The sequence below is a fragment of the Schistocerca serialis genome, chromosome 7, assembly GCF_023864345.2.
Source record: "Schistocerca serialis cubense isolate TAMUIC-IGC-003099 chromosome 7, iqSchSeri2.2, whole genome shotgun sequence".
Taxonomy (NCBI): Eukaryota; Metazoa; Arthropoda; class Insecta; order Orthoptera; family Acrididae; genus Schistocerca; species Schistocerca serialis.
Genome location: NC_064644.1, coordinates 258,500,548 through 258,524,061, shown reverse-complemented (window position 1 = coordinate 258,524,061; position 23,514 = coordinate 258,500,548).

Here is a 23,514-nt window from a genome sequence, read left to right as displayed (position 1 = left end):
TTGAAAGTTTTGTACAACTGTTTCCTTACTCGATGTTCTGGTTCGGAGAGCGGCAGCTGTGTCGTTTGCGAAGCCTTCTGCTGCGGCAGCGGCGGCGTCTGATTACGCGTCGCGGTATGTATCTCGTGTCGCTGTCTCGCCCAGTTGACTGGAGACGCGCGTCGTGCTGTGGCCCGTCTAATTATTGAGAGCGAAGTCGCGCATCGGACGGTGATACCTTGGATGTGGCGTCTCAGTGTTTCTCTTCTCTAAGCGGCCGCGTGTGTCAGTGTTGTGCGTCGGCCAGCGGAGCAGCGCGGCAGGGGAAGGCCAGTGTCCCGGACTCGAACAACGGACTCCCGCTTGCCAGTCTTCGGCTGTCAGATCTTAATCCCATCTCACAGGTGACTGCTGATGTGAGGCCGTCTCCTTCCCGTCCCTACGAGTCACCCGGGTATGTAAAAATCAGTCTTCAAATACCTTTTAACTTCTGTCTTCTGGCGCCGAGGCTGCTGCTTGCTATTCCATTACAGCGGCGGACTTGGTGCGTCTGCGTATGATGTAGTCTCTTCTTGCATGACGGTCTGCAGCACCGAAACAGACTGTAAACTATTTCTACTCTACTTCCTCTTCTCGGGCCCACTGCATCTCGCGTATTCATTCACTTCATCTCACTGGAGGTGAACGACTTCACAGTCATTGCCTCTTCTGTCACGTTGAAAAGCTTCTCGAAGAATCTTCTTAACGTCGGTCATTGGCTCTTGAAGTGTAGGCGAGGGCCTCTGATCACATGTGACAACTGAGAAACACGTGAACCGGTCGGCGATGCCCTGACGGCTGAATCGACAGCGTCCGCTTATGTGGGGAGGGCGATGGCTTCTCCTGAACTTGCTGACTTGGCGGTCATTGTCTCTTCTGCTCTGCCCGCTGTTTGACAGTATGTAACTCTCTAAACTAAACCAATTCTTTCATTTATTTTCTAATTTCTACTTCACTTTGATTGCACTAATTTATTTACTTATCTTAAGTACCACTCAACATTTTTAATCTTTGTTTAGGATCAGACAGCTGGTTCTCCACTTTCTGATAGCCTTTTAAGGAGGAGCCCATTCAACTTTTTTTGTGCTCCTAGAGTTGTATTTTTCAAGCGATATTATGCACTGCATTGCTTTGGGAGAAAGGATTTTTAGAAAAAGAAAGAAAAAGAAAAAAATGCAATGTAAAAGTGTGATGTAAAATGATAGATATTTCATTATTATTATTATTATTATTGTTATCACTATTTACTTGTGCTACATTTTAATCAAATCCCTACCCTGTTTTATCTGCAATCCATCAGTGAACAAGTATTTTTAACCACCTTCTTAAACAAGTGCGTTTTAGTAGTCTCTTTAACATCCTTGGGCAATTTATTCGATAACTTTATTCCTTGGCAAAAAAAAAAATGCTCTTTTCGAGTTTTATGCCTATCCTTTTAGCAAGTATAAGTTCAGTCCCATGATCATAGACAGTGTTGTGCTGTTTACGCAATAATTATTAATGTTATTTTTCATGTGCACAGCTGTTTGGCAAACGTACTCATATGGCGTGGTTAAAACCCTAATGTCTTGAAGGAACTTTACAATGAGCTCGACCACTACTTTTAGTCATTATTCTATGATCCTTTTTTGTAGATTGAAAACTGTATCAAAGTTTTACGGATTTGTTCCCCAGAAAAGAATCATGTGCCCAAGAAGTGAGCATGCATATGAACAGTATGTAACCAAAAGATACTGGCTGTTGTGCACCAATGACAGGAGTCTAAGGGTGTACCACGCCCATGTCAATCTGCCTGCCAGTATCTTTGTGTCTTAACATCACTTCACCTGAGAGTCAACATTCATTTTTAGAAATGTTGTGTTTGTTAGGCAGTCTGTACAGGCACTGCACAGTCACATTACAAGCGATGTGTCTTCTGTGTATGAATTAATCACAGGGTGGGAGCTTAGTTGAGGATCATGCAGCTGACGCTGACAAGTTGCCAGGAGGTGGTTGAATCACACACGTGTCTCAACGCTTGAAAGTTCTCTTAGGCGCTGCTGTAGGTCGAGAGAGAGGGTAGGGACCACCGTGCAACGAGTCGCCAAGCGGTTATAACCTGGAATGTCTCATGAACAGCGAGCAAATATGGTCAAAGTATGCGTTAAAAATAAGCTTCAAACATTCACCAAAATCGTTATTATCACTTCCAGAAATGCCACGGAAAATCTAATGACACCGTTGACACCGCAAAACAGACGAAGTCAGTAAAGCATCACCACATTTATACAACAAATATCAACAAAAATAATAACGTTTATGTGTAAAACAGTTTACACAACAGTAACAAAAGTTACAGACACGCTACATATGGATGTGACACACCATGTGATAGGTCTTGAAGTCAGCTATGAAACGAGAACATTTATCTTCATACAGAACAGATAAACAAATTGTTATAAATAAATTATTTTATAGTTACTAAATGAATGCCAAAACAATGAGTTGTAATGCAATGTTTATAAGACAGCTGTTTGGGTAACGTAGTGAGAAAGCACCAGACGGAATAAAGTTGTGTGTTTGACTATTACTTGTTCCTTCTTGTCCAAAGTGTGAGATATAAATTAAAACTTAATTACCCTGCAATTTTTAACATACACATAGTAGGTCATCTGACAGAAGTGATGAAGAGGTAAACAGACCATATTTCATGATCTTTTAATAGTCTTAGCTACTTGGGAAAGATTCTTGGTAAGACTGAGTGGCCAGTGAACCCCAAGAGTTTAAGTGTGTTCTGTGAGAGGAATATTTCAATGTGCACCAATTCAGGCTTCATCATTATTCCAGTGCAGCATTTTGTAGCTTAGAGAACATTTGATCCGTGAGTGGTAGTGTAGCTACCAGTGCCTGAACTTCCCTATAGTGAATTAGCTATTGGATATAGACCAGCATGAACTTATTGCACGTCAACAATATCACGCAGATTGGCTAGTTTTGGTGGATTGCACAACACCTTTGACTTAGATTAGTCACCGCCAGCACAGTCTCCTCTACCTCTGTTATCTCAATTATTTCACATCTCATTTGTTTCACTGTGTACCATATTAGCCTGTGTAAGACCACCACTCAAAGTAACTCATAATTGAGCTGAATCAATTGACAGTCAACTCTAGTCCTAAGCAATCATTCCTTTCTTTTCTTCACTTAATAATGTCATTTATTTATGTGCTTTTGTATATTATTCACTGATTGTTCATTAGGAATGCCATATGATTATTAGATGCTTCCATAGTGGCACAGTGCAAAAGTGCCCATCCAAGCACTTGCAAATAGGCCAAAAAAAGGTATATACGTACTTACCCTCTAGTGGATAGGTAGCAACAAACTGATTTCATCTGATGATTGGGCTCATAATATTTATTTGCTACCTTAAACTGCCAGTGTCATTACAATATGATCCACATTTATGATTTTTGTAGATATTATTGGATAACAGCCATCTCAGTGCAAATTTTGAAGTTAAAATCAAAAGAGTCTTGATCGCAAAAAAACATTTATTAGAATGCTAACTACTGTAATAATGGCAATTATGACACTGTTACATTAAGTGTACTGTATTTTAAATTTAAAATTAAAGTTTTCATTGTATAAATAATTTATTATAATGGTGACCATTGTTATAATGATTTATCATTCCGATAAATGTGTTTATGCAATCAAGACTGTTTTAGTCTTAACCTTGAAATACATTTAATTTAACACTGTCGTTTTCCGTCTTCGAACCTAAATTCATGACATTTGTTTTCTTTATGTTCAGTTTCACGTTATCCACACTGACCTATTGTAAACTCCTTAATGGTTTCATTTGCTTCCTCTGCAAGGAGTTCTCTTGTGCTGTCAGTGATTATACAATTGCTGTCGTTCGCGAAGAGGATTTTTCTTTTATTTTTTTATTAACACTATTGGACAAATAATTGATATACAGGATGTTCAAAAAAAGTGTAGAATTCTTTGAGATGTGGTAGTACTCATCGAGACAAGAAAAATAAGTCCAATAAACATGGACCCGGAAATGCATAGTTTCTGCGACAAACATCTGTTTACAGGAGGTGTTCCACGTGGCGTCCATTCACCACAGTGCACCCCTCTGCCCTCCAGTGCAAGGAATGACGCACCCTTTGAAGTATACCCGGTTCTTGTTGTGCCTGCCGGCACGCATTTAAGACGCTACCCTGTAGTTTCCGTACATCGTTGGTTGGCTTGGCGTAGACCAGTTCCTCCAAGTATCCCCATAACCAAAAGACTAGAGGATTGAGCTCTGGGAAACGAAAAGAAGTAGGTGTGGGGTACTCCGACCAATCCAGCAATCCTGAAACGTCTGCGTCAAATGTTTGCACATTGCGTGACGAAAGTGTGCTGGTGCGTCATCATGTGTGACATTTGTATTCGTTGCTACAATGGCACAGACTCCAGCAAGGTAGGCAATTCACTAATACGAAATTTCAGATAATGCAACCAATTTAACCTTTGTGGTGGCTCGTGTGGCCCTATTAATCTGTCACCAGGTACACCTGCCATATGTTGTCTGAGAATCAGTGTTGATGCTGTCTTTCCTGAAACGCTTGGGGATTTACATCGGCGAACACACGCTGGTTATGTAAATTCACAACACCATTTCTTGTGAACCCTGTCTCATCGGGAAATGAAATCTTGGATGCAAACAGTTTATCTGCAGCGCACTTCTGCAACAGTCATTGGCGGAACCGCCGTCTGCCATGATGATCCTGTGGCATTGGGGCCTGAACACATTGTAGATGATATGGGTACAGCAACTGTTCCTGAAGTACACCCCAGGGAAGCGTCCTGGGACCTCTGCTGTTCCTGATCTATATAAATGACCTGGGTGACAATCTGAGCAGTTCTCTTAGGCTGTTCGTAGATGATGCTGTAACTAGTAAGGTAAGCGAAGACCAGTATCAGTTGCAAAGCGATTTAGAAAAGATTGCTGTATGGTGTGGCAGGTGGCAGTTGGCGCTAAATAACGAAAAGTGTGAGGTGATCCACATGAGTTCCAAAAGAAATCCGTTGGAATTCGATTACTCGATAAATAGTACAATTCTCAAGGCTGTCAATTCAACTAAGTACCTGGGTGTAAAAATTACGAACAACTTCAGTTGGAAAGACCACATAGACATTATTGTGGAGAAGGCGAGCCAAAGGTTGCGTTTCATTGGCAGGACACTTAGAAGATGCAACAAGTCCACTAAAGAGACAGCTTACACTACACTCGTTCGTCCTCTGTTAGAATATTGCTGCGCGGTGTGGGATCCTTACCAGGTGGGATTGACGGAGGACATCGAAAGGGTGCAAAAAAGGGCAGCTCGTTTTGCATTATCACGTAATAGGGGAGAGAGTGTGGCAGATATGATACGCGAGTTGGGGTGGAAGTCATTAAAGCAAAGACGTTTCTCCTCGCGGCGAGATCAATTTACGAAATTTCAGTCACCAACTTTCTCTTCCGAATGCGAAAATATTTTGTTGAGCCCAACCTACATAGGTAGGAATGATCATCAAAATAAAATAAGAGAAATCAGAGCTAGAACAGAAAGGTTTAGGTGTTCGTTTTTCCCGCGCGCTGTTCGGGAGTGGAATGGTAGAGAGATAGTATGATTGTGGTTCGATGAACCCTCTGCCAAGCACTTAAATGTGAATTGCAGAGTAATCATGTAGATGTAGATGTAGATGTAGATGTACACTCGACATAAGAGACTGAGACACGCCTTCTGCTGCTGTTAATCGTCGCACACTGGCCCCAGGCGTTTCTTCAGCCGAATGTAGCACACGGTCCTCCATATCGGGTGTGAGGGTGTGTGGGGCCTTCTCCTGTCAGTCTTCAGAGGTGCATGGGTACCTGTGTTTCTCAGACACTGGAGAAGTCTACCAAACCACTCTGCACTTTGGATATTTATCAGCGTAGATGGACGGGCTCACAGGCTACATCCATTTAGTGAACGATAGCAGAATGTCATAACGACAATTTCACTTGTCGATAGTAGGTTTCCATTAGTAGCAAGTGGTGCAAGAAAAAATTGGAAATTTGTGGTAAGGTCTTACGGGACAAAACTGCTGAGGCCATCGGTCCCTAAGCCTACACACTACTTAATCTAACTTAAACTAACTTACGCTATGGACAACACACACAAACCACGCTCAAGGGAGGACTCGAACCTCCGACAGGTAGAGCCGCAAGGACCATGACAAGGCACCTAAGACCGCAAGGCTACCCCGCGGGGCTGGTCGAAGAGAAAAAATGTAAATTTATTACGCCATTTGTGCTTACAAACAGCACAATAACAGTAAACACGTAAGTGTATCAGTGTTTGGAACAAGGTAAAACACTATGATGTGTACCCATGGTTGACAGATGTGAACAATAAGGTACACAAACACGATGAAAACTAACGTAGCCTACAACACGACTCGCACCACGCAACTGAATACAGACCACTTTATGGTAAGAGGAGTACTGTGAGTAACATCATAATACCCTGTCGACATATTTGACGGAGCGCCAGTGCAATGCCTGTGCTAATATCCGCAACCACGTATCGCATAGCCCTTCCTATAAACACGTGGTTTCTCTGAAAGTATGCATTTCCGGACCTATGTTTACTGGAGTACCACCACTTCTCAAAGCATTCTACACTTTTTTGTGAACGTCCAGTACATCAGTCAAAGTATTGCTCCTAATATGATACCCTGAGAAACTCTCGTATAAAGGTATTTAGATTCTATTAGGTGTTTCGCTAAAATTTTAGACGTGTTTGATGCTTATGTTATCTCTTCTTTTTGTTCCCATATCTGTTAGATATGATTGGAACCAGTTATTAACTACACCACTTTTTCTTAACCCTTTATTTGGCAATGTTACTCTCAAGCAACATCAAATTTACGTTAGCCTTATGGGACAACAAACACTTCCCAGTGCCTTTTACTGGCATTGTTGCCTCCAGGCAACGTTCCTTTACACACTGAGAATGCCAGTTGTTGTAATAGTTCAAAGTTTTCCACAGGAGATGGCAGTTTGTGCAGTGGTGTTACAGAGGTCTCCTCGTGTGAGCAACGGGGGTGTCTTACTTTGGTTCTGAAAGAGTGGATTTCAATAAATTGGCAGTAATCTTAGCAGATTTTCTTCAAGAAATACCCAGAGGTGAGTTTACAGCAGAAATATTTCAATTTAATATTGTTTTGAATTACGTAAATAGTATAAAACTTTTATGTTGCCTGTTAACAACATTGCCCATAGTTGGGACATGTGCCATTAGTATATCACATATTCTTAAAGCGTGACAGAGTAGACATTTTTATTTTCGGGGGCTTTTTAGCTATGCATTCCAGAATATTTTATGGAATTAAAAAAGCGAAAGGAATAGTAGTTCCACCAGAAAACCCGGCATTGTCTGATCTAAGCGAATCTGAAGTCTCTGAACTCGAAGTTTTGGCAGACTGTAGTGATGATGATCCCGACTATATTCCAGAGCGTCAACCTCAGTTCCATAACCTAGTTATACCAGAAACTGATTCTGATTCAGGAAGTGAAATCTCAGAAGCTGAATATGTGCAAGGACCTTCTGCAGTTAATCCTTCTAGTGCAAGTGTTAGTCAAGTGAAAAAGAAAATTACAAAAGCAGTCACTTACATGTGGATAAAGGAAGATATAACTGCTAGGGCAGAAAGTTTCTCTCCTGTGTTTTCTGATGAAGGCCATACACCACTGGGTTATTTCAGAAGATTCTTTGATTCAGAACTAATTGACAAAACTGTGCAGGAAACGAACTTATACTCTGTGCAACGAACTACCACGTCAGTAAACACCAATATAAATGAAATGGAACAATTTTTCGGTGTTCTGATATGCATGGGTCTTGTTTCTATGCCTTCATACACTGACTATTGGTCTCAGTCAATGAATTGTGAAAAAATCACCAGCATTTTCAGTTAGAAGCGCTTTCAGAAACTCCGCCGATACCTGCATTTTACAAACAATGAGAATGCTGTGAACTCTTCTGACAGACTTTTCAAAATATGACCTGTTCTTGAGTCAATTGTAAAGAACTGCCATGAGCAGAAACAAGAGTCGGAATTTTCTATAGATGAGATGATGGTTCCATATAAAGGTACAAGAGCAGGTAATTTGCGCCAATATATTCAAAATAAGCCACACAAATGGGGTTTTAAGATTTTTGTTGGTGCTCGTGTGTCTGGAGTTTCCAAAAATTCCATTGCAAGAAGATCTAGAAGGGAAAATGAAACAGTTCTATTACACAGCAGGAATGCATAAATGTGTTTATAAATTAAATTATTCACGTACAGGAAACCTTTTGCTTGAGATTATTGGCAAACACTTTTTTCTATAATATGTATAAATGTGATCTACTGCTGACAATGTTGCTTATAAGCAAAATTTCATAATTTTCATAATTTTTGTCAAAAATTTCTAAAACTGACTGAATTGTATTTCTTAAGGCATAATAAATAAATATAAGCACTGAAATTTTTTTGTTTTTATTTTCACCATTTGCCAAATAAAGGGTTAACGATTCTAGTTTATTTACTAGAATCTTATGGCCAATAGTTTCCAAAGTTGTAGCAAGATATAAGACTATGCCCGTGATTCATTCATCCTTACAAGAGCATTAAATGGCCAATTTTGTACTTCTACCATTTCAGAAACCAAACTTGACTCACTTGGAAAGTTGTATTTACTCAAGTAATTCATCAATCTGTCTTTTACAACATATTCTATTATCTTTGAAAGTGATGACAGTAGGGAAATGGGCCAGCAATTTCCTATGTTTCCCTAGCCCAGGTACACCTCTCGCCTGTCTTATGTGCACAGGAAATTTCTTGGTGTGACTGACTCATTTATTATGTGTACTGTATACTGTGTATGCATTGTTTCCGCACACACAGAGGTACTTCATCTAAGACTTGTGAGGTAACTGGCGAGTTGTGGTGCCCTGAAAATATTCTGAGTTGGCGCCCACCGCTCGGGCCGCTCGGAAAGACGCGGCTCGTTAGCAACCACGTAATGCCGCACAACGGCCAGACTGCATGGCTGGAAATCTGGAAATTCCATGGTGACACTGTGTTGATGAAGGAGACATGCGGGAGTGCGAAAGATGGCGGACTTCGTGAAACCTTAATGGCAGACATTTCACAGTTCATATAGAAATTAATAGTAGCCAGATGAATCATGAGACCTCAAAAAGAAACATGTACATTACCATTATTTGCACGACGATTCTGATGGTGTAATCAGATTTTCAATGTCTGTATTAGTTTAAAGTTTAGTATCTGACGATAAATTATACAACACCCAGCAACGAATTCCCAAATATAAAAGGTTCATCCGATTTTGTCAATCGACGTGTCTTTACTAAGCTATTAGTGCAAACCTAAATTGGTATAAACTACAGGCATGTAACATGAATAGTACATGAATTATTGGAGGTCAAAGTGGCTGATTACTATCGATCGCGTCAGGCCATAAGTACTCCGCAGTTACACGAAAAAACGGTAGCAGCATGCTTATAAATATATTTATTCATCTATGTCTTCGTTTATATCCGATTAATACTGCTCATGAAGAAAGTGGTCAATTATTTACTATGTTTTTGGAAAGCACAGAGACATTAGGCTACTGACTTACTTTTGTTCTATTCCATTGATATATGTTTATTTAATTCGATTATGTATTTCATAATGTGTGTTAGAGAGTGTTTATGGCCCAGACATAGGAATATTTAATTTCAAGTTATTTAAATGTAAATCAAATATTTCAAATGTGTTTCATTATTTTTGTGAGTGTGTGTTGGCTTGAAGACATAGTGGGAGCGCTCTAGTCAATCACAGCGCTCGTTATAACTGCAGGTGACTACCAAATCGTGGAGGACAGTACTTGACCAAACAAAGAGAGTGCTGGACAGGAAGGCGCGACCGCCAGTCACCAGAAAGACTTGGAGAGTGGAGCAGTTTGCCCGTGGCCGAGGGAGATAGAAATATTTCGTAGTAGCGACTTGTGCACCTGTGAGATTTCCGTGGCTTCTGCAGTGAAAATGTGGTACGTGTTTAGAACTGAATATATCGCAAGCTGTGTTGTTGCTCATAACTAATTATGTGAAGTAGGAATCTATTGTTTCCCTGTTATATTTTATTTAATTGCTCGACCATCGACACCAATAATGGTTTTACAGTAATAAAGGGCATTCTTAAAGGTACTTCTGCTACCATACCCATCATTTAAAGTCGTTAAAATAGTACCTGCAGAATTAACCTAATTGCAATCTTTCATTTACAAATTTCTATATAACATTCAAAATCCGCAATTTCTGAGTGATAGGAACCTTCGACCGTTCGATTCATGTTTATATTCATATTGTATATTGTAGACTCTGCAGTATTTGGCTTGTAATGCGGCAACTTACGTATCCCAGCCCCTAGACAACGAAACCAGCCAAAACTTTCAATATTTCAACTTTGAGTAAGAGGGTATGTAGTTGAGGGCCACACCACACCACACCATTTTATATGAAAGCCCGCACCCTACTGACTTTTTATTTTTAGCTTTTGAATAGTTTTATTGAGTTCACTCTATGTGGTGTTCTTGGTAAATAATTACTTACTGTCAAGTATGATGAAGTTGACCATTGAGTTACAATTGACCAAAAAGTTCAAAAAACATTTTATGTTAAATAACTCCACAATGGCGATGAAAATTCTTTATTTTAGATTTTCTGTTTACTGTGTGAAAGTTGTTAATATATGGCAATAGCTAAATGTATAGCATTCTGAAACCCTATCTGAATTCTCAACGTTTTCAGAAGTACTTATTTTAAGCCCTTTTAATTACCTAATACTTTTATTTGATTGATTAAGATTAAACAAATCATGTATCTAGGTCTTACAAATGTCATGCATCGACCCTTCATGATGACAATTAGGGCAACAACAAAAATTAATGTATTATACTTACCTATTTATGGACACACAAATCAAACTTGGCGAATTCTTGGTGGAACTCGAGTGAAGCTGACCAACCAAGAAACTTGAGGATAAGGTGACCATCTTTTCTTGAGAGGTTCTTTTGTAAACAGAAACTTGTGAATGCTGAAGAATGTGACCAAATGAATGCAGCAGCAATGTGACGCAGTTGTTTGTAACATCGGAGCAGTGGAGTGAGGAAGATGTTGTTGCAAGTCGATATGTCGAAAATACGACTCTTGCCACAAAATAGAGTTACTGTCAAATGGTGTGAATTTGATCCCTGGGGCAAAGTTGACCGAAAAGCTTAAAAAACGTTTTGTTTTAAACAGGTGCCATTGATGATAAAAGCTTTTTATTTATTTCAGGTATTATATTTACCATCTGAAAGTTTTTACGAAGTGCCCAGGATAGCTAGATGTTACATTCTTACGTAGAAGTTAGCCTCATTTTGTATGGCTTGTAACATGATAAAACAATCGAGGTTCCGGATTTGTAAAAGCCTTGGCAGACCCATTAGTTCATAAGGTGATATTTTGCTTTTCAGATTGAAATGTCAGAGTGCAGTGTACAGTGAATATATTTTCTATTTGTTTTTCTTGCGAACTTCATAAAGCAAAATTTTTCATTTCAGTTTCTTTGTATGTTACTATGAAATTCGTATTAAAATTTATTTATTTTGCCTTACATATATTTCAGTTATTGATAAAGCTTAAGAACAACTTAAGTCATAAGGAATTCAGAATTATGACATAACTGATTATCAGTGAAAGTCATCCCCAGATGATCTATTAGAGTGGAAGGTAATAAAGACCAAAAATTTTATTGCTACACCTGAACACCCATACTCTGAAAGAGAAACCAATGTATTAATTTTACTACTTTGGGAAATATTTCATTTTAAAGCCCAGAATCACTCAGCGTCACTCCATTGTATTTGTTTTGGGAATTTTTTGTGATTTCTTTGCAATACCTAAAAATGCTCAATCTTATAGTACGCTAGGTGTTGTAGATGATTTATTGTTGATCCCTTCCTTATTACTATATTGTTATGCTTTTGTTTGACTATCCCTGTTTAGGGTCACCCCATGCTGGTTTTACTTTTATTCTCTGCACTGTATATGATTTTTTCATTAAATGACTTCTTTGCTGCTATCAGTCACCTCACATAAATCTTTTTGTAACTACAATAGAAATTTGAGAACTCTGGCTTATTATTTTGATGGGATTGAGCTACTTAATGATCTAATTAGACATACAAATACCTGCTGTGACTGATTTGTTTTGTCAATCATTGCTATTGACATGGACACTTTTGCAAATGTCTTTGCAATTTAAATGATGTTGAGAAATTAAAAAAATTCTCATTGATACTGGTTTTCCAATACACTTCATACTAACTTTGGTTTGATAGTACTGCTAAAAAATCTTATATTCCGCTTTCTAATAAATGCCTTTTGTAGACCAGCAATTTAAGGATTCTTTCCATAGCTCATAATTTTACTGTTGTCATCTGGAAGAAATTATCTGAGCATCCAAGATCTTTTACAGCTGTGTCACACCATTCCCTTAGCATATGTGTGGCCACATGATTGATTACTAATGTAGTCATTGTAGGCATCCTTGTTGCACTACTGACCATCAGGCATATGTCAAAACTGAAAGATATTTATAAGGTTGCTGCTAGTTTCAATTGCAATATTTATTTTGTGTCGCTACAACGAAATTATATGTTGAGTTTTGTAGTTGAGACTTTATGTAGAACTTCTGCTAAGTGATCTAAAAAGTGTATACAGTACCACAGGATGATCAATACACTCACAACATGATAAATTTCTTATTGATGTCAAACTGTCCTATTTTAATAAGCGACATTTAAAAGTTTTTGTCTTCACTTTCACTTTCTTTACAGCCGTCACCAGACGTTCAGGAGGAAAATGAAAATAAAGGTATTTCAGAATACCTTCAGATGCAGAAATAAAATGAACATAAGCCTACTACATGTAAACAGAGGAAGGAGCAAGCTTACTACCCTAAAAGACAAAAACATACAGTATATGACAGAATTGTTAAATGAATTGGCTTTCAATGTACATGATACTTAAAAAACGTTAAAAATATTGGTGCTGGTGGAGAGTGTGATGATATATTTTATACTTATATGTATTTTTCATCTTTTTTACTTCTTGTCCTTTGTACTTTAAGATCTATTTTGTACTACTTTAACATCAGTTTATTTTTTATGTGTAATTAATTCATACTCATTTATGTTCAGACATTAGCCACTGCCATGCATTCTTATATAATTTTACTAAAATGAATGTTATATGTAGTTGTCAGATGTATGAATTACATTTTTGTTATGGTTATTGACACTGAATTACACTCAGTAAATATTCGCTTTTAAGGTATGCTCCCCTCAACAGTGCCAAAATTTTTAACTGTTAGCTATTATTTAAGAATCAGGCACATTAATAGTCAACTAAGTTAACTACTATTTTCTGTGTCACTTTATTATATGATATCAAGGCTATTTCTTGATCTGCTTGAGTGTAATTCACTGGTGACCAAAATATTATAACGACCAACTTGATATCGTCCTCCTGTGGAATGGAATATAGCACCGATTCTGCATGGCATGATTTCAGCAAGTCCTTGGTAGGTCACTGGAGGTATGTAGTACCACATTTCTACGCACAGGTCACATAGTTCCCAAAAAATTACGAACTGATGGTCTATGGGCGGAGGGTTTGTGCCCGAAAGCGTCTCTGATGTGTTCTAGTGAGTTCATATCACGCGAACTTGCTGGCCAAGACCACCATCTGAGTTCACTAACATGCACCCGAAACTACTTCAGCAGGTTTGTGGCCTTGTGACACACGCAGTTATCATGTTGGATGATGCCATAGGCGTTGGGAAAAACACAGACATGAAGGGATGTAGGGGGTTTGCAATAAAGTTTAGTCTGCAGGTTTGATAGTGCCTCTTGTTTCTAACACAGGTTCCGCAGAAACCCAGGTAAATTTGTCCCATTGCATAGTACTGCCCCCACCAGCAATTGTCTGTGCCGCAATGTCTGTGTCGAACAGTCATTAGCCACGGTGATGGCATATTCAGACAAGACAATCCATTCATCTCACCAGGCGACACATTGCCACTGATCCGCGATCGAACCTCAGTGACATCGTGACCTCTGCAATCGTAACTGACGATGTCGTTGGATCAGCATAGGAACTTGTAGGGCTCATTTGCTGTGGAGCCCCGTGTTCAGTAATGCGCACTACACAGCATGTACTCTGTCTTCAGATCTGCCGTAGTTCACCCACCATCTAACCTAATTCACAGAGCTAGCGATCCTCAGGCCTCCACATCCTGGAATGAGGCTTGAGCATCTGTTACATTGTCGCCTGCTCGTGATTCCACCGTCGGTCAACCACTCTCCATGATGTTCAGCCTGTAGCACGTGAACAGGCCACCAGCCTCGCCGTTTCCGAGGTGAACGTTTCCAGGCCATAAAAATCTTCCCATTGCCGAAGCCGCTGATGTCGGTGGATTTCCCCATTATCGGCCCGTATCGCCGCTAGACCGATTCGCTGTTCTTCTCTAGTGTGGTTATATACTTCCCTCACGGTGTCAAGTGGCCGTATTGCCAACAGGCGGCGTTCAGTTTCGCGTGGGCGGTGATCATGTTTTGTCTCCGACAGTTCAGGTTCATGATTCAGAATTTTTTGAAATGTTTTTATTTTTATTTTTTCAGTTGAAGATCTGGTGATAGCATTTGAAGTGACCACGACTTAATGACTAAGAAACATCGGTTTTGGCAGGGGGGATGCTACGACAACAGCTTCTACCTGCTGAATAATACACTGGCCAAAAAAAAAAAAAAAAAAAAAAAAAAAAATCGGTAGGTGTGATGTACAGACAAATAAGATTACAGTTTTAGAAACATTGGGTGATTTATTCGGGGGAAAGAGCGTCATAAATTGAGGAAGTTAATATCGCATCGGTCGACCTCTGGTCCTCAAGCAAGCTTGGCACTGACTGATAGAGTTGTTGGATGCCCTTCTGAGAGCTCTCGTGCCAAATCCTCACCAAGTGGCGCGTTAGACCTTCAGAATCCCGAGACATTTGAAGGGCTCTGCCAATGTTGCTTCAAAGGTTAGCCTCAACCGGTCTCATCTGGGGAGAGACCTGACGACCTCACTTGCCAAGGTAGAGTTTGGCAAGCACGAAGACGAGCCGTAGAAACGCTTTGTACATGTAGTCAAACAATGTATTGTCGAGGATGGCTTGCCATGCAGAGCACCAAAACTGTGCTCAGAATATCGTCGACATACCGCTGTGCTGTTAGGATGTGCCGGATGACAACCAGAGGGGTCCTGATATGAAATGAAAATGGTACCCCAGACCATCACTCCTCGTTGTCAGCTCATATAGTAGGTGTCAGTCAGGTTGGTATCCCACCAACGTGTGGGGCATCTCCAGACACTTCTTAGGCCTGGTATCTCACTGGAGTAGAAATGTCTGCAGCTATGAGTCCTGCTTCCAATTGAGCCCAGATAATCAGCGAAGACGCGTCTGCGAATGCCCCTGACAGCCATGGGCCACCAACCTGTCTGTCGCCCGCTACGTGCCCCGTCACCTAGGAATGATGGTCTGTTGGGCCATTTCTTTTCATAGCAGGACCGCTCTGTCATCTGCGGTACAGCGGTATGTCGACGATATTCTACGCCAGCCGGATCTCTCCCCAATTGAGAACGTTTGGAGCGTTATGGGCAGAAGCCTTCAACTATCTCGGGATTTTGAGGATCTGACGCGCCAATTGGACAGCGTTTGTCACGATATGCCTCAGGAGGACGTCCAACAATTCTGTCAATCAATGCCAAGCCAAACAAACGCATGCATAAGACCAACGCTTCATTGACTTCTCAATTAGTGAACCTCTTCCTCTTTTGAATAAATCATTCAATTTTTTCGGAAATTGTAATCATTTGTTTTTCTGTACATTTACATCACATATGCCGATTTCTGTCCCATTCGGATAATTACTCGGTGAATACAGGTTTTCAAATAATAAAAATGACTGCGAGTTTGCACTTTGTAGACTGACGTTTTCTCGTTAAGCACAGTGGTAGACAGTGACTACATTCGTCTCACACATTTACTTACGCATATTGTCAACACAGGTCCAACATAACAAAATATCGTCACACGTTATTACAATATATTAATCTGCACTTGTGGTAGTGACCGCAATCCACTGGCCGTCAAGATAGACGCGAACACGTATAATAGGCACTGCGTATTTTTATTTTCCTCTTTTGGTAAGAAAAAATAGTGCTTCTCAGTAAGCAGTATAATTTAACGGTTTACTGAGGTCAGCCCACGGCAATGGTGATACACTCAGCAGATATGACATATGTAATACCCCTTCCGCTACTCCGTCTCAACAACTACTTTACTACAGCCTGACTACAATATCACTCACTCGCCGCTCTCGGCGCTTAACAATTGATTCTCTACCCACCCTCATGATTATCTCTGGGTAAGCGACTGTCGAGCCCTAGTCATCCCTGGTCATCTGTGCAGATTAATCAATATGTGGCCTCGACGATGGATTCTAAGATTTCTTTAATCAACGGCGGCCTCATTTCAAATTACACACACATTGAGAAAAAAGCAGAACACCTTGAATGGCTAGACAGAAAGTTCATATTCGCAGGACATATATGTTGGTATGTTCTACATAAATAATTAGATTTCAATCATGTCGCCCTGCGGGTTCAAGGCCAGCAATGATTGTAGGACAAAACCACTTACCGGTAAAATGCGTTTGTGAGTGTCGTTGTCACTGTAAAACGAAGGTAATTGAGCCATGCTGCAGCTGGCATTGGTGCTGTTTAAAGGTTTCCGTCCTCTGTTGGAAGCCAGACCGTATCGTTTAGTCGACATGGTTGCGGTTGTTTGTCTTCTTCTCGTGTTGACTGGCGCCACTTGGTTTTGCAAGCGTTGCCTGTCCGCTAGTGGCAGCAGCAGCGGTTATCGATATGTAGTAACTGTGGCCCTATCTTTTATCTTTGGGGCGACGTGGTGGTTCTTCTGGGTCGTGACAGTGGGAAGTTCGGTTGGGGACTCAGGAGGAGCCAGGTCCGCGAAGTGCGAACACGCCAGGACCACTGGCGGCGCGCATGGACTGCCAGATCGAAGACCTGTGGTCACGAGGGTGTGCGACCTCGTCGAAAACCGGATCCTGCAAGCTTTAAGCTGAGTGCCTTTGGATTCGAGTTTAGAAACCTCCACCATCGTGAGATCTTACGATTCTCCAGTGAATTGGGTTCATGTTGCTGCTCGTAGTGTCGCCAAGGCAAAGGGCAGTGAGTGGAGTGCTTGGGGAAGGCGGATCTGATTACCTTTCCTGGACTTCTAATTACTATTTATTGCGATCAGTTTGTTACTATTTGCTAAGTTCAACCAACGGTATTTTTTCTGCCTCGTGGCTGCTAACGCCCCAGTTACTTACCCTGGGGGTTAGTGTCCAGTGAGGCGTGTAGGTTTGACAGCTTTCTTGACTATAAGTAGGATGGCGATTCTTCTAATCCGGTGGCAGTGATTCCTTCCTCGTTCTGGGCGCTCTAAGCACAGTATTCTGCAGCAGAGTCCAGACTGCCACTTCCGGCTTTGGCGTACTTTTACCTCCTTGCATTTGGTTTATTGGACGTCAGGTAGCCTCAGCAAGATTATCATTAGTCATTCGTTAGACTGCCACCAGTCTGAGTTACCACCTTGTGAAGTGAATGCAACTCACTCATCACTCGCAAAAGCGTTTTTTCTGGACCTACTCAGAGGTCGATTCCTGGTGCACCGTCTGTGACTGACCTTTGTGTTTTATTATTGTTGTTGTTGTTGTGGTCTTCAGTCCTGAGACTGGTTTGATGCAGCTCTCCATGCTACTCTATCCTGTGCAAGCTTCTTCATCTCCCAGTACCTACTGCAGCCTACATCCTTCTGAATCTGTTTAGTGTATTCATCTCTTGGTCTCCCTCTACGATTTTTACCCTCCACGCTGCCCTCCAATACTAAATTGGTGATCCCTTGATGCCTCAGAACATGTCCTACCAACCGATCCCTTCTTCTAGTTAAGTTGTGCCACAAACTTCTCTTCTCCCCAAACCTATTCAATACCTCCTCATTAGTTGTATGATCTACCGATCTAATCTTCAGCATTCTTCTGTATAACCACATTTCGAAAGCTTCTATTCTCTTCTTGTCCAAACTAGTTATCGTCCATGTTTCACTTCCATGCAGGGCTACGCTCCGTACACATACTTTCAGAAACGACTTCCTGACACTTAAATCTATACTCGATGTTAACAAATTTCTCTTCTTCAGAAACGCTTTCCTTGCCATTGCCAATCTACATTTTATATCCTCTCTACTTCGACCATGATCAGTTATTTTGCTCCCCAAACAGCAAAACTCCTTTACTACCTTAAGTGTCTCATTTCCTAATCTAATTCCCTCAGCATCACCCGACTTAATTCGACTACATTCCATTATGCTCGTTTTGCTTTTGTTGATGTTCATCTTATACCCTCCTTTCATGACACGGTCCATTCCGTTCAACTGCTCTTCCAAGTCCTTTGCTTTCTCTGACAGAATTACAATGTCATCGGCGAACCTCAAAGTTTTTATTTCTTCTCCATGGATTTTACTACCTACTCCGAATTTTTCTTTTGTTTCCTTCTCTGTTTGCTCAATATACAGATTGAATAACATCGGGGAGAGGCTACAACCCTGTCTCACTCCCTTCCCAACCACTGCATCCCTTTCATGTCCCTCGACTCTTATAACTGCCATCTGGTTTCTGTACAAATTGTAAATAGCCTTTCGCTCCCTGTATTTTACCCCTGCCACCTTCTGAATTTGAAAGAGAGTATTCCAGTCAACATTGTCAAAAGCTTTCTCTAAGTCTACGAATGCTAGAAACGTAGGTTTTCCTTTCTTAATCTAGCTTCTAAGATAAGTGTTACGGTCAGTATTGCCTCACGTGTTCCAACATTTCTACGGAATCCAAACTGATCTTCCCCGAGGTCAGCTTCTACCAGTTTTTCCATTCGTCTGTAGAGAATACGCGTTAATATTTTGCATCCATGACTTATTGAACTGATTGTTCGGTAATTTTCACATCTTTCAGCACCTGCTTTCTTTGGGATCGGGATTATTATATTTTTCTTGAAGTCTGAGGGTATTTCGTCTGTCTCATACATCTTGCTCACCAGATGGTAGAGTCTTCTCAGTACTGGCTCTCCCAAGGCCGTCAGTAGTTCTAATGGAATGTTGTCTACTCCCGGGGCCTTGTTTCGACTCAGGTCTTTCAGTGCTCTGTCAAACTCTTCACCCAGTATCGTATCTCCCATTTCATCTGCATCTACATCCTCTTCCATTTCCATAATATTGTCCTCAAGAACATCGCCCCTGTATAGACCCTCTTTATACTCCCTCCACATTTCTGCTTTCCCTTCTTTGCTTAGAACTGGGTTTTCATCTGAGCTCTTGATATTCATGCAGTGGTTCTCTTTTCTCCAAAGGTCTCTTTAATTTTACTGTAGGCAGTATCTATCTTACCCCTAGTGAGATAAGCCTCTACATCCTTACATTTGTCCTCTAGCCATCCCTGCTTAGCCATTTTGTACTTCCTGTCGATCTTGTTTTTGAGACGTTTGTATTCCTTTTTGCCTGCTTCATTTACTGCATTTTTATATTTTCTCCTTTCATCAATTAAATTCAATATTTCTTCTGTTTCCCAAGGATTTCTACTAGCCCTCGTCTTTTTACCTACTTGATCCTCTGCTGCCTTCACTACTTCATCTCTCAAAGCTACCCATTCTCCTTCTACTGTATTTCTTTCCCCCATTTTTGTCAATTGATCCTTTATGCTCTCCATGAAACTCTGTACAACCTCTGGTTCTTTCAATTTATCCAGATCCCATCTCCTTAAATTCCCACCTTTCTGATGTTTCTTCGGTTTTAATCTACAGTTCATAACCAATAGATTGTGATCAGAGTACACATCTGCCCCTGGAAATGTCTTACAATTTAAAACCTGGTTCCTAAATCTCTGTCTTACCATTATGTAATCTATCTGAAACCTGTCAGTATCTCCAGGCTTCTTCCAAGTATACAACCTTCTTTTATGATTCTTGAACCAAGTGTTAGCTATGATTAAGTTGTGCTCTGTGCAAAATTCTATCAGGCGGCTTCCTCTTTCATTTCTTAGCCCCAATCCATATTCACCTACTACGTTTCCTTCTCTCCCTTTTCTTCCCACCGAATTCCAGTCACCCATGACTATTAAATTTTCGTCTCCCTTCACTATCTGAATAATTTCTTTTATTTCATCATACATTTCTTCAATTACTTCGTCATCTGCAAGGCTAGTTGGCATATAAACTTGTACTACTGTAGTAGGCGTGGGCTTCGTGTCTATCTTGGCCACAATAATGCGTTCACTATGCTGTTTGTAGCAGCTTACCCGCACTCGTATTTTTTTATTCGTTATTAAACCGACTCCTGCATTACCCCTATTTGATTTTGTATTTATAACCCTGTATTCATGTCCATTATAATTATCCGGGCTGTTATGCCGTGGTCGGTTGATGAATTCTGTGGTGATTCCCAACGTTTCGTCTCCGACTGCGGGAGACATCTTCAAGAGGGTCCGTAGCTTGATGGAAGGTCCAACACACACACTGGCTCGCTACTGACATAATTATAATGGACATGATATTTCCGGCCGTGAAAGTTTACATTTTAGTATAACCCTGTATTCACCTGACCAGAAGTCTTGTTCCTGCTGCCACCGAACTTCACTAATTCCCACTATATCTAACTTTAACCTATCCATTTCCCTTTTTAAATTTTCTAACCTACCTGCCCGATTGAGGGATCTGACATTCCACGCTCCGATCCGTAGAACGCCAGTTTTCTTTCTCCTGTTTTATTGCACGTTTCTAAATTTTTTAATATAACTGCCATATTAGCGTTACAGCAGGTTTAAATGATTGTTCTACCAAGTTTCCCATCATTTTGTCTCACCTGTTTGGTGATCAGTTGCCTGTCTTTGTAAATTAACCTTGCTATTGCGTTGCTGTTTTACAGTATGTTTGTTAAATTTTTTATAATTGTCGTTCTTGACGTTAAAGGCTTTCAGCCGTGACTGTGGTTACTCGCCATAAAATTCTAATTGGGATCACATTGGCTTGTTTTCAAAACATTATTTGCTGTGTCTGTATTTTATGCTCATTTGGTAAATTGTAACGCACTGAAAGCACTATTAGTTACACAGTTGTTTATTCCTTCTTTATTTATTGCTGAGCCTGGAATTACCGTTTTAAAATAAATGTGTGTAATTGCAAAAGGGAACCAACAGTAAATGATTACGGTCCTGTCCATACTTGTAACCGAATCCTGCCTTCCTCGATTACCAGGTTCCACTAATTAATCAGCGTGACTAGAGCATACGTGCAGGATGCCTCGCAGACATATGCGCGAACTGTACCGTCAAATCATTACTAGGATGAGAGAATGTGATACATCCAACCAGGAAATTGCTGATCGTGTGGGACGCAGTGTTTAGGCAGTGCAATGGTTGTGTGCAGAGTAGTCACGAAAGGCCGTACAACTCGATGAGATGGGTCAGCTCTTACCATCCAGACCACCCCCCGAGGTAATCGACGCCTCCTCCGAATGGTACTGCAGAACAGATCTGCGTCCTCCTCGGCTCTGGCGCAACAGTGGAACAGTATAAGACGTCCTACAGTATCAAGGGTGGCAGTCCTTAGCAGTTTTTTACGGCATGTGTTATGTGCGCTTAGTCCACTTCTCCGCCTACCTTTGACGGATGTGCAGAAATATGCTAGAAGCAATGATGTATTGATCAACATCACTGGGGACAGGAATGACATCAAAGAGTGTTTCTGGACGAACCCAGGTTCTATTTGTTTGAAAATGATGGCCGAATTTTGGTTCGCTGCAGACATGGGAAGCAGCACCACAGTGACTGCATTCGCACAAGACATACAGCGCCAACTTAAGGCCTTATGGTGTGAGGTGATATTGGGTACAACCGCAAATCACAGTTGATGCATGACCAGGGCGCTGTGACCAGTGTGACCTACGTGGCTGACGTCCTACGAACCGTGGCCATACACTTTATGCACAACACCCCAGATGCCATTTTTCAGCAAGACGGTGCACGACCACATGTTGCTGCATGAACATGTACCTTCTTGGTGTCACTCTCTTGCCCTGGCCCGCCAGATCACCAGCCTTGTTGATAATCGACCATGTGTGGGGTATGGTGAAACGACAGGTGCAGCACTGTGACCCAATGCCAACCACCACAAATGAAATTTGGAACCAGCTGAATGCAGCATGGATGGTTATACCACAGTACGCCATTGGTGCCTTACACGCGTCGATGCTATCACGCATGGAATAAGTCATCAGGGCCCATGGCGGACTCTGTGCCTGATAGGCAACAGGACACATGCTGAACTGCAGAACATAATAATGTACATGTCCTATGGATATGAACATCCTATCTTAGTCGTTCCTGAACACGAGTGTATTAATATAACTATTTTCTAGATTGACCTAGTTTTATACTTCCTTGTTTGGCAATTCAGACGTTAGCTAATAGTTCTGCTGCTATTATATCTGTAGATAGAGCTTCTTACACATGTAGGGTTTGATGGAGAATGTGCTAACCATCAGTTTAAGAAGCATTAGTCTGATCTGTTGGGTGTTCCAGCGTACATATGCAGGTAAAAAGTAGTTTGTGCATGTAGGAAGAACTGCCTACCATGTAAATTGTTGTGACATTGCCGTCACGCGTAGCTGTGCTCATTTTTATTACGTTTGAGAAATGCATAAGGGCGGATAGCTAAGAAGGAAGGCTTGCCTTGGCGCAAGGCGAGCGGGTGAGTGGCTGCGTAGCTCTTCCAGCTTCACCACAGGAGCCCCGTCACAAATGCCCTGGAGGAAGGAGGCCGGACTCGTGGGTGGTGGTTTTGCAGAAGCGTCTATAGTAGCCCCTTGTCGTCCATTTCGGCTACGAATAGGGTTTCTCCTTACAAAGGAATTGTCGACTAGTTCCCACAAAATTGCCATGTGTGGCGGATTCACCTTGTGATACACGGAACGCAGAAGAGAACGATATGGTGCAACCAGCATACCATGGGAAACCTCCCTCCAAGATCTGGTTATCCAGTCATGTGAATCTCGTCCGACACCGTGCTTTGACGCGAACGACTCGACCAATGAGTGGCACCAAACTAGAAGTCTGTACGAATTTTCAGCGTACTAAAATGCATTGAGTGAGCCAAGAATGAGAAATTCGTGCAGGGTTCCCCTGTATGGAGAAGAAAGCGAAAACCTCTCTGGTCGCTGTAGCAATGCCTGGGGACTGTCCTC